Source organism: Xenopus tropicalis, chromosome 9 (genome assembly GCF_000004195.4).
Source record: "Xenopus tropicalis strain Nigerian chromosome 9, UCB_Xtro_10.0, whole genome shotgun sequence".
In the NCBI taxonomy this organism is placed as follows: Eukaryota; Metazoa; Chordata; class Amphibia; order Anura; family Pipidae; genus Xenopus; species Xenopus tropicalis.
The window spans coordinates 60,470,487-60,483,258 of NC_030685.2; the positions used below are offsets into that span (position 1 = coordinate 60,470,487).

General features: G+C 40.5%; 1 protein-coding gene across 26 annotated transcripts in view; it reads left to right on the forward strand.

Moving 5' to 3' along the window:
- The window catches only part of lrrfip1 (leucine rich repeat (in FLII) interacting protein 1), an 85,730-nt gene that overhangs the window by 4,701 nt on the left and 68,257 nt on the right, over positions 1-12,772 (forward strand). The window lies entirely within an intron of this gene.

The window sequence follows — 12,772 nt, forward strand, 5'->3', positions numbered from 1 at the left end:
GCTATTTAAGAACCTTGCCTCTCATTATTTAACTGTATATGTGGTTCTTTTAATGCCATGGGGCTGCATCAGCCAGAAGCACCCCTGTGTTACAGGCAGACATTAAATGTATGTGTGTGTTAAAAATATATATATGTTAAAAATACAAATTTTTGTCAAGTTGAAAGTAACTTAAAAACTGCATTTATACATACAAAGTTATTCCCTTCTAACCTACTTTAGAGTTTTTTCTTGGAATAAGGGCAAGAGTGTAGCTAATGATGCCCTCCTCCAAGCTAGTGGGCTCCGATTCCTGCATTCCTATTGCTCATTACCATTTGTTTTCCTTTCTTTCAGTTTCACGTCTCTTGGGCTAAATTTGGTAAAGTCTCCATGGGGAATGTGCACACACACACTGATAATATGTTTGTCCAGCAGAAGAAAAAAAAACCTTCTCTAGCTCCCTTGACATTTCAAGTCTGAAAAAGCCAAAATGCCTTGTCAGTATATGAAAATGGGAGCTGTTATTTGATTGCCATATACTGAGAAAGCTGTCTGTAGGTAAAGGGATTATATAAAGGGTACATTTAAATTATTGGAGTTATTCTAAGCAATATTTCAGTTGTTCTTCATGTTGTACTCTTTATTGTTTTTTGGTATTCAGTCTTCCCTTTTGCTTCTTTCTGGTCTGCTGCTGAAAATGCTGTCGGGTTTGGGGGTCACTGAGCCCAATGACCACAAATCTCTTGACTACTGACTATTCTTATTGCTGATATTTCTATTTAGGCCCTATACTGTTCATTGTTTGCAAATCGCCAGCTAGGGCCGGTGGCCGTATATCTGCTGGTAAATATGTAAGGGTGGCAACCCTACCTATAACCCCTCTTGCCTGATTCTGTTATGCAACAGATCAAAGCCTTTTATATAGAGGCCAGTCTTTGCCCCATCCATCCATTCCACTGCTTAGCCCGCCTATTTCCCTATCCCCAAAATGATATCACAGCCCACCCCCAATCTAAAGGCCAGTATTATTAAGAAAAAAAGGTAGCAACCATGTTACAGTTTGACTTTTAAACTGAATACCCTTGATCTATACATAATAAAAGTCAATATTGGGGTGAAGTGTACATTTAACCTGTCCTCTCTACGAAAAACTTGTTTCTACCTCTAATGTTTTGACTTGTGCAATATAATTGAATGTATTAATATAAATAATCGTTATACACAGCCTGTATTAGTCCCTAGCATTCCAACTTGGATAGAGACTTGTACTGAACTGAAGAAAATTTTTGGCTAAAGACAGGACCCATTTACTATAATAGAAGGAGGAAGGGGTGTATACATAAAGGATAACTAAAAGCCCAAATGCAATTTTGTTAGTAAGGTTGCCTTTTAAATGAGTTTCAATATACAGCATCAGTTTGCAGATTTTTAGCAGAAGATCCTACCAGATATTACTTCTTGAGACATTAATGACTAAATAGCACTGAGCTAAGGAATGTGCATACTAGTTAATTGGTTGGAGCACTAAGTTAAAATGCTTTATTAATCTGTATCTTCAAGTAAACACAAGAGAATAATTTGGATACAGTGGACAATATTGCTTGTTTTAACTTATTTCTGTTCTAGATAACTGTGACTGAATGACTGTCCTATTCTATATCTATACCCATTTCATAAGCCAAGTGGGTCCCTGAACAAAGGAACTTGGTGGGGGGGCTTGACCAGCGCTCTAGGATCTATGTCAGAACCATAACATATGTAGACAGTTCTGTTTTAAGCAGACAGTTCTGTTCAGCTTATAGATGTGCTGTTTTTCAGCAGTTTGGAAAAATAAAATATGATATATTCCGAGCATTAAAATTAATTGAAGAGCATTCCCTTTTCCACAGCCTGACCATGAAACCAAACACAATTGTAGACCCTTTACTTTTGTATTAATTATTCCAAATAGTCATTTATTAGTATAAAAGATTGTTTAGCCAGGTCTTATAATTTGTGTATTCCTAAATTTGCCAGAGGTGCAGTAGGTCCGTGTTCCTATTTAATATGTAAATAGGGAGAGCTAACATCCCCCACTATCCTGAAATCCTCATGGACTAATAAGGTATATAAGCAGAGGCTGGGCACTTGAGTTATGCTTGGTATGTACTGATAGTGACAGCTGGGCCTCTCCATCAGGGTGTTCCTGGTGGCTGAACTGTCCTCAGATACTCACACACCCCCTGGCTTTAGTCCACGTTCTACACAATCTTTCCACTGGTGCTTGGCAATGTGATTGGCTGATACCTGAACATTCACATTAAAAACTCATGTACATTTCAGTATGATTCCACTGAAATTTCTCATAAATCAAAAAATGGAGCAGCTATCAGGGTGCCACATTCGCTCCTTGCTTCACTCGCTATCACCAATGTGAACAGTGCCATAGATGACAGTATAGCTTGTGTTTAGTCATATCAAAGGTATGTGCTTGGATAATAATAGTGAGGAGATCTGCTCTTAAAACGAACTGTATATTTATGACAAATCTGTATTAGAACACAAAAAGGGTCATTTAAAACTGCAACCACTGCGGCTGAAATGCAATTTTTGGTCACCACGCTATCAGTGCATTGCTTTTTCCCACAATTCCAGTTCTGTTGCAGTGAGGAGGCAATGCACAACTGAACAAGAGTTTATTGTGTAAGCTGTAGTTCAGCAACAGCTAGAGGTCAAAGGTTGGCTGATTTAATGAAGTAACTAACATAGTACAGGTATAGGACCCGTTATCCAGAATGCTCAGGACCAAGGGTATTCCAGATAAGGGGTCTTTCCATAATTTGGATCTTCATACCTTAAAGGTGCCCATACACTATAAGATCCGCTCGCTTGGCGATGTCGCCAAGCGAGCGGATCTTCACCCGATATCCCCACCTACGGGTGGGCGATATCGGGTAGCAAGTAGCTTAAAAAAAAAATAATCCGATCGTTTGGCCCTGGGGCCAAACGATCGGATTACATTTGCAGCCATGGGGCAGTCGGTTCGGGGACCGCATCAACAAGCCGATGCGGTCCCCGATCCGACTGGATTTTCTAACTTGGCTGATCGAGATCTGGCCAATTTCAGGCCAGATATCGGTCGGCCAGGCCGCTCGGTTCTGCCCATACACGGGCCGATTAGCTGCCGAATCGGTCCAAGGGACCCATATCGGCAGCTGTAATCGGCCCGTGTATGGGGACCTTAAGTCTACTAAAAAATCAATAAAACATTAATTAAACCTAACAGGATTATTTTGCATCCAGTAAGGATTAATTATATCTTAGTTGGGATCAAATACAAAGCACTGTTTTATTTTTACAGAGAAAATGGAAATCAATTTTAAAAATCTGAATTATTTGATTAACAGGGAGCCTATGGGAGACAGGCTTTCCGTAATTCGGAGCTTCCTGGATATCAGGTCTCCAGGTAACGGATCCCAAACCTGTAGTTAGTTCCTAACTAGAATACAATTGAATGACAAGAAAGCAAACTCCTTCTGTTTTCCTTAGAGGTGAAAAAATACCTTCCCGATTCCAAACTGGGCATTAGAGCAGTATACTATTTTCTGCACTGGAAAGGGGAATAAAAATTTAATAGGGATGCACCAAATTAATCATTTTACACTTATATAGCCAAGTGAATGTCAACAATAGTTTACAAATAAAAATGTAAACTATTATCATCTGCAATAACATGTGTTATATTTAATTGTCCAAATCTACAAAGTCATTTGATGATTTACTTAAGAGCTTGGGCCAAGACTTGGGAAAATCTGAATCCTGCAAAAAGTGCTGGGATTAGAGCAAATCCTGAACCATATTCTGGATTTTGGAGGAATCATCCACAAGTACATAATGTGATAATATTACAAGGTATAGTTGTATCTATGTTTCTGTATTGAGATAATAATGATGCTGCATTCCTGCAGCTACTGATAAACTACAACACCCAAAGCATCCCTGGCTCCACAGTGGAGAGTTGTTCTTGCTGCATACAAAATGAACCTTCACCCGCACTCCCTCAGCTCTCCAATAACCATTCACCGCTCGGTGCACAGTGCTCGGAGGGATCGGCACCCTCCCCACAAATTCCGAATAGGTAGATAGCAACGGCACTCAGGAGCTTAATATGGGACTATGCCCTTCAAATACTTTATTGCGGAAAATGCATTTTCTGCAATAAAGTATTTGAAGGGCATAGTCCCGTATTAAGCTCCTGAGTGCCGTTGCTATCTACCTATTCGGAGTTGTTCTTGCTGTACATAAGTGCCCTCAGTTAGTCCTATGCTACAGTACTTCTGCTGGGGAATCCTCCACCCTTAAGAGCTCTGTGGTTTATGACTCTGTACCAGGAAATGCAGTTGCTTGTAAAACTGCGTGGAAATTGTTCGTATTCCCAGAGTGACATTAATGGCTAAACAGACAGACATGAAGGCTTTGGTTAAAAGGATAGCTGAGTTAACGACTTGCGCTAGTGCACTAGCATTAAAGGAAGGGAGGATTTTTCTTACAGGGTGATTATACTAAGTTTTGCAGGAACACTTCTTGCTGAGTAAGCTCATGTCTGAAACCAGAGATAATAAGCCTCATTTACAATCACATATGCAAGTGTGGGTGTGGTAAAATGGACACAAGGCTGTGGGAATATTGCATGCAAACACACTTGTGCTGAATTATGCCCTTGATGAATGAAAATCTTGGACCTACCAGGATCCTGAATATGGTGGTAATACCCATGGAAGGTTGTATCAATTTTAACAAAAAACATGTGCCCAAAGAATCACTTGTTAATATTGTTTTAATGCCATGCACTGAAAGTGATGCTATTGACAATATGTAAATGTTAGTTGCAACTTGCTTCCACAAATATGTCAAATGACACTGAAATGTTAAGAGGCAAACATGCTACATTGTGGGAAAGAAAACATCCACTTTGCACCAGGTCTGGACTGAGATTAAAAATAGGCCATATTATTTCTAGTACACAGAAGTCAAAACAGCCCAGCAACCCCTCTGGCATTTGCCAGAACCCAGATTGCCAGTCCGGGCCTGCTTTGCATACTGCACCATCTTAGTAAATGAGTCTTATTGCTAATTAACCCCAAACAAGCATTCCACCATTCATAATTCTGGACACTAGAGGCACTGATTTTTCTGGCTGTGTGCAGTTAAGCCTTTATTTGGACAGTTAGATGTGACCTATAAGAGAAAGTTATCATGAGAGCTACCTGAGGTATCCTAACTGTACCAAATGGAATTTCTTACCAGAGGCCGGCTGGGGACATTTCTCAGTGGGGGTGCCAGGATTATTTGTAAAGTCCTTGCCAACTGCATCCTGCTATCTCTGATGAGCCAAGTGTAATGTGACAGTAACACTCCTGTGTCTTTTCTCTTTGCCCTCCAGCAGGGCATCTTTTTCTCACCAGCAGGAACCTCTAATGACAATTGGAATGGCCTCGCCTGGCTGGTGTCCATACAGTATAAGCACATACTTCATGCAAACTGATTATGGGGTCAGTGACATCACTTTAAAATGAGACTTTCAGGGAAGTGTTCCTTTTCTCTGAGTATAAATGAGGATAGCAGTCATTTCTGGAATGGCTTAGGTTTTTTTTTTTAACCTAATTATGTTGATAAGCAAATCTTTTTTGTCAAGCAACCTAGTTTATTGAACTGTGATTTTAATTATCTTTAAAAGCTACATGCTAAAATGGCAGTAATAAGAATATGAGCAATTCCTCCTTGGCCATAGAACCAGGAAAGGACAACCTGGCTCTCCAGTTGCTGCTGAGGCTGATGCCACACGTGGCGTAGGGCTGATATTTTCGGCAAGCGGAAAGACGCTTGGCAAAAATTCAGCCCTATGCCTGCTACTTGTGCCTGCACCTGAATGAATGGGATACGCTCGGGTGCAGGCACATGTAGCCGATATACGCATGAAAATGCGAGACTTTGCATTCTCACGCGTTTTCATGCATATATCGGCTACATGTGCCTGCACCCGAGTGTATTCTATTCATTCGGGTGCAGGCACAAGTAGCAGGCATAGGGCTGAATTTTCGCCAAGCGTTTTTCCGCTTGCCGAAAATATCAGCCCTACGCCACGTGTGGCATTAGCCTCAGCAGCAATTCACAACAGCCCCTGACAGCTTTCAGCAACTACTGGGAATAGAAAGAAAAAGATAATATTAGGCAGATGCCACACGTGTGGTTTTTACGCTGCGTATTTTCTCAGCCTAAAAACGCCGCACAAGCCACACAGCCCCTGACTATGGCGTTTTTCAGCCTAGTACTGGTGACGTAGCAAATCCCGTTTCCATGGTGCTAATAGTGCGAAATAGTAAAAAACGCTGCATATTTCCGCTAGGTCTGGCAGCTGCCTTTGTGTATACATAGAAATAGCTTGCTGTGCAAATACTGGCGTATTTCGGCAAACGCTTGAAAAATCCGTGCTAAGGCGTTTTCTAGCGTATTTACGCATTGTGTGGTTTGCTTTCGAGTCTTTTCAAGTTATTTCTATGGATGATGATGATATCGTGCGTTTTTCAGCCGCCGAGAGAATTAGAAAATACGCAGCATAAAAACGCCACGTATGGCATCAGACATGCACAATAGGGAACCTGTATGTATAAGGCATGACAGCATTTCTTCTAGCTCTGCATTTGTAACAGAATGACATAATAATTGTAATGCATTTATTCTAACTGAAATCTTATTATTACATGCTCATTGTATTATGGAATCAGTTATAAAAAGAATGCTATGATCCTTTGTAAATATTATGATATCCAGTTATAACCTGTAAAACGAAAGTTGAATTTCAAGTGCATAACAGTATATAGTTATTTATTGCACAGACACAGGCCAATAGAAGGAATTAGAAGGAATTCCCCCTTATAGCCATGACAGCTGGTGACCTCAGTAGCCCGATCTGTAGATAGTGTGACACCTTGGTAATGTTGTTATGTCATGCATGGCAGCACCAACTGTGATGTCATCAGAAAGAGCAGCCTGCTTGTCCCAGCCCACTGCCAGTACTGTAGATCACACACACTGCAGCCCCCAGAGGCTCATTTACTAACATACTAACACTGATAACTTTACTTGTTTAAAGCTACTTCTGTGCCCCCATTAATTTTATGTTCCCCTTTGAAGGAACATGGACAGGGCCACCTTCAGTGAACACAAATTCTGTCCAGTGTGCCGTGGACAGACAAATATGTCCAATTCATGGCCAAATAAAATGCAGCGCTTACAGGAAATTAGCACAGTTTTGGCAGATGATGACAGAATTGTGGGCATAATGCATGTCTGGCAGGCAGTTGAGAGCATTTTTTAAAATTAGGACCCCATATTACTTATTGGCAGGGTGCAATGCACAGAAGATCCTGAGCAGGCAGTAAGCTAAATGTTGGGGTCTCTGGGAAGGAAGTATGGGGTCTTATGATTTCTGATTGTGGTTATGAGCATGAAAAAAAAGAAGAGATCTATATAGGCTATTCTTGGGGAGGTTCAAATGGCAGGGTGTACACCAGGCCCACACTTCCAATCTGTAGATTCAGGCAAATGCCAGAGGGGCTGTAAGATGCCATAGACAGTCACTATTTGTTGAGCTGGTAAAGGGCTGTTTTGGCCTCAATTAAAATGCCAGGCCCTATTTTGAATCTCTTTCTGCATCTGATATACCCTGTATAATGTATATCTGCTCCATGTTGTTTAAAATTTTGAAATATTCTTCAGAATATATTAAAGTATCTTATCCCATCTTACCAATTCAAAAAGCTTTCCTACCACTGATGATAGACAAACCAAATCACAACACTATGAGTGCCAGCATGGTTTTATGTGTAACAGATCTTTCCAGACCTTTTATGAGGAGGTGAGCAGGAACCTTGACGCTGGAATGGCAGTGGATGTCATCAGCTTAGACTTTGCTAAAGCATTTGATACAGTACCTCACAGAATGTTAATGATAAAATTGAGGAATATTGGTACAGTATTTGTACTTGGATAGAGAACTGGCTGAAGGATAGATTACTAATTGGACCAGTGTTGTAAGTGGAGTACCGCAGGGCTCTGTCTTTGATCCTTTGCTTTTTAACTTGTTTATTAATGACCTGGAGGTCGGCATTGAAATACTGCTTCTATTTTTGCCGATGATAGTTCCATGCAGGATGCTGCCACTTTGCAGAGCAATTTGACAAAACTGAAAACTGGGCAGCAAAATGGAAAATGAGGTTCAATGTTGGCAAGTGCAAAGTTATGAACTTCGGTAGAGGGCACTGAGGTTGGGGAATGCCCTTCTGAGTGACGTTGTAATGGCAGATTTTATTTATGCCTTTAAGATTGGCTTGGATTATTTCTTGAACAAGCATAATTTCCAAGGCAACTGTGATACTAAAATCTACAGTTAGTATAGGTTTTATATATGTAAGTATACAGATAGGTTGGCATAAGTCTATGGGGGTTATGTAATTAGAGGCACTAAGTTTGCCCAGGAGCAGTAACTCACAGCAACCAATCAGCACCATTTTATTGGTTGCTATTGGCTACCGCTCACAAGTATATACATATTTGTGCACAGGGTTTTGCTTGGAAGGTTTAACTTGATGGACTTTAGCCTCTTTTCAACCCAACTACTAAACTATGTAACTATGTAAAAGAAACAACATACTGTATACAGGTATGGGACCTGTTATCCAGAATGCTAGGGAGGGCACTGAGGTTGGGGAATGCCCTTCTGAGTGACGTTGTAATGTCAGATTCTATTTATGCCTTTAAGATTGGCTTGGATTATTTCTTGAACAAGCATAATTTCCAAGGCAACTGTGATACTAAAATCTACAGTTAGTATAGGTTTTATATATGTAAGTATACAGATAGGTTGGCATAAGTCTATGGGGGTTATGTAATTAGAGGCACTAAGTTTGCCCAGGAGCAGTAACTCACAGCAACCAATCAGCACCATTTTATTGGTTGCTATTGGCTACCGCTCACAAGTATATACATATTTGTGCACAGGGTTTTGCTTGGAAGGTTTAACTTGATGGACTTTAGCCTCTTTTCAACCCAACTAAACTATGTAACTATGTAAAAGAAACAACATACTGTATACAGGTATGGGACCTGTTATCCAGAATGCTAGGGATCTTTCCGTAATTTAGATCTCCATACCTGACTACTACTACCATACCTTAAGACTAATAAAAAATAATGTAAAAATTAAATAAATTAAATAGGATTGTTTTTCTTCCAATAAGGATTTAAATGATATATTAGTTGGACTCAAGTTCAAGGGGCTGTTTTATTATTACAGAGAAAAAAACTCATTTTGAAAAACGGCAATTATTTGATTTAAATGGAGTCTATGGGAGATGACTTTCCCATAATTCATAACTTTCTGGATAATAGGTTTTCAGATAACGGATCCCAGACTGGTAAATTATAATAAGAATACATGTAATCTCTTTTTTGTATCCATTTGATCAGACACACAGCATATGCCATAGCACAGTCCGTCAGCAGAGGGAGACAGTGGTTCACAATCTACATAAAAGCACCATGATTAACCGGCCTTGCATATGGATACTTATTACTAAAGTCAGGCAAAGCACTAAATTAGAGGAATTAGGACTAAATCCCTAAACATTGCTACTCAAGCTATTGTGGATTTTCCAAATGTTTTGTTTTGTCTTTAAAGATCACACACATGCACAACCAAATCGTTTGGGTAAGAACAAAAATGATGGCTTGAGTTGGGTCCTCAATTTCTTTGACGAGGACACTAAATACATGGAATTGTGGAGTTGATTGGTTCCTTCTAAAACTGACTCTGAATTTCTAAATGTGTGTAAATAACTCCTGTTATGGAATGGAATGGCAAAATAAAACTCCATTGGGACCCACAGGACCCTTCTAGCAGTAAGCAAAACCGTGTATACTGCTGATCTGAATGTTAACATGGCTACTTTTTCTATAAAAATCTATTGATAATACCAATTGTAAACTGATGGCAATTTACATGTGGGCAGTTCCCATGGAGATATGTCTATTCCCACTTGCTATTTAAAGTAGTCTCTGGGGAAGATTCAGGATTATCACGAACAAGACTCAAAAAACTAAAGCGTTACGTGAAAAAAAGGATATAAGTACAACGTAGCTAATATAAGTCAAAGTACAGAGAATCATGTTATATGTTTTCTGACAACAACTGGGTTTCATATACCAGATAATGCTTACAATGGCAGATGGAAACTGACACAGGTGCAGTATGAATGCGCTAGTTAAGTTGGCATGGAACCCAACAAGCACTTTTTATAAAGGGCACACTTAAAATATGTCCTAGAGGGGGCTGCATAAACTTCATAGCAACCATGCTATCATAATATACTCTGCAGAGTATAAAGCTAAGCAACACAATACACAGGCAGCAAATGAAAAATGCAGATGTAGATGTGTATAAGCCTTGTGGCAGCAATTGCTACACATCATTCAAGGTAACACAAAAGCCTTATACATAGATGATTCTTTGCTTCTGGGTTGGTGCACTCAAACTAAGCTGAGCCAGTACAACATGCAGGGGATATACATTATGATTAATGGCATTCAGCAGGGGTGCCCAGACTTTACCAATGTGGAAAAATAGAGAGAACCAAGATAGTATTGTATTCAACATAATCCATTAATAAAAAAAATGAATAACAGAAGTACCCAGAAGGTAATGTAATAAAGTCTATAAACAATTCAGGGCTCTTATGATGTACCTACCTCTTTTGTATTGGAGTAGGTCTAGGCAGAGGGCAGGTTCCCGAATTTCTATTTTAAAAGCACAAATTCAGCTTTTAAATTTACCAGATGTGGCTTTTTTCCACCCCTAGTAACTTGATGCACACTGCCGTCAGAGGCAAGGTTCTCACCTTGCGTAATTGCCTAAACAGCTCAACTAGTAGATCACAAGCATAGCTGGAGGGTGATTTTTTTTTGTTCGGGGAGGCTAGTTAAAGACATTTTCTAAACAGGCTCACTATTACAATCCAAGGCCATATCCCTTTATAATACCTCACATGGCAGGATAACTGTGGTTCAATTTCATGTGAAATACCTTTCAGAAAAACTTGCAGGATAAATGCCATGCTAGCTTTTTTACAATACACGTATTGGACCTGTTATCCAAAATGCTCGGGACCTGGGGTTTTCCAGATAAAGGATGCTTCCGTAATTTGGATCTCCATAACTTAAGGGCTCTGGCACACGGGGGAGATTAGTCGCCCGCGATTAACTCCCTGTTCGCGGGCGACTAATCTCCCCAAGTTACCTACCCCTGCCATCCCACCGGCGAACATGTAAGTCGCCGGCGGGATGGCAGACGCGGCGGCGCGATTTCACGCAAATCGCCGAAAAAGACTCGCGAGGCTTTTTCGGCGATTTCCGCAAATCGCCCCGCCGCGTCTGCCATCCCGCCAGCGACTTACATGTTCGCCGGTGGGATGGCAGGGGTAGGCAACTCGGGGAGATTAGTCACCCGCGAACAGGGAGTTAATCGCGGGCGACTAATCTCCCCCGTGTGCCAGAGCCCTAAGTCTACTAAAAATCATTTAAATATTGAATAAACCCAATGGCTTGTTTTGCCTCCAATAAGGATTAATTATATCTTAGTTGGGATCAAGTACAAGGTACTGTTTTATAATTACAGAGAAAAAGGAAATCATTTTTAAAAATTAGAATTATTTGCTTATAATGGAGCCTATGGGAGATGGCCTTTCTGTAATTCGGAACTTTCTGGATAAGGGATTCCATACCTGTACCCCAGAACACATGCCAAGATACCTACAGTTCCAACTTAACACAGAATATAGCAGGAAAAGAAGGACCCTGTAGTTTGACTCACCACCTGCCCCTGGGCCTCACCTGTGGGTCCCTGGTCAGTCTGCTCAAAACCATAGGCTGCAGGTGCCCTGGGATTGACTGTGATTACACTTTGTGCAATTACTAGGGAGTGGGCAGTATTACCACAAACAGAGAAGTAACTACTGATTAAGTTACATTTTATTTTCTTGGCAAACATATTCATACACATCATCATTTCTACATCTTTTTGATCAAAACATGCTTATCAAACTATTTACTATTATCCCTGCATACAGCTTTTTGGCATGCGCTTTATCACCAAAAGCTGTTAGCCTGCCTGAATCTGCTATATCAGTAGAAGATACAGTATCAGCTCTCTAGAATATCAGCAAAATTTTCTGAAAATTATTCTTTACCAATATTCGCAACCACAAAACTCTACAGGAAACTTCCCATTTGTACTTGGGAAAATGTAGCCCATTCCTGACTAGGAAACTCAGGGATAAATCAGTGCCAGGCCAAGGCAACCTGGCTTGCCACCTCAACCCCATCGCATTTGTGCTTGTGTAAGCATGAATGAGCACATGCAAACAACAGCGAGTGAACATGCAAATTACAAGGACCAGGACTAGGGGATAGGCTTATTAAAGTTTGAAATTAGAAGACACCACACAAAAAAAAATCAACACACATTTATTCCTATTTAATTTTTAGAAGTGTATTTATCAGTGGGCAAGAATTGACCATATGCAGGGCCACTCCTGCCTTCGGCGCCAGTGAGTGGCCTGTTACCAGGTGCATCAAAAATCTGTGATGCGGCACCCTCTGGACCCGCTTTGACGCTAAAGTTGTAAGCGTGGCAGCAGCCCAACAAACACCACTGACCATATGATAAACACACTTCTGAAAGTCCCAAGGAATGACT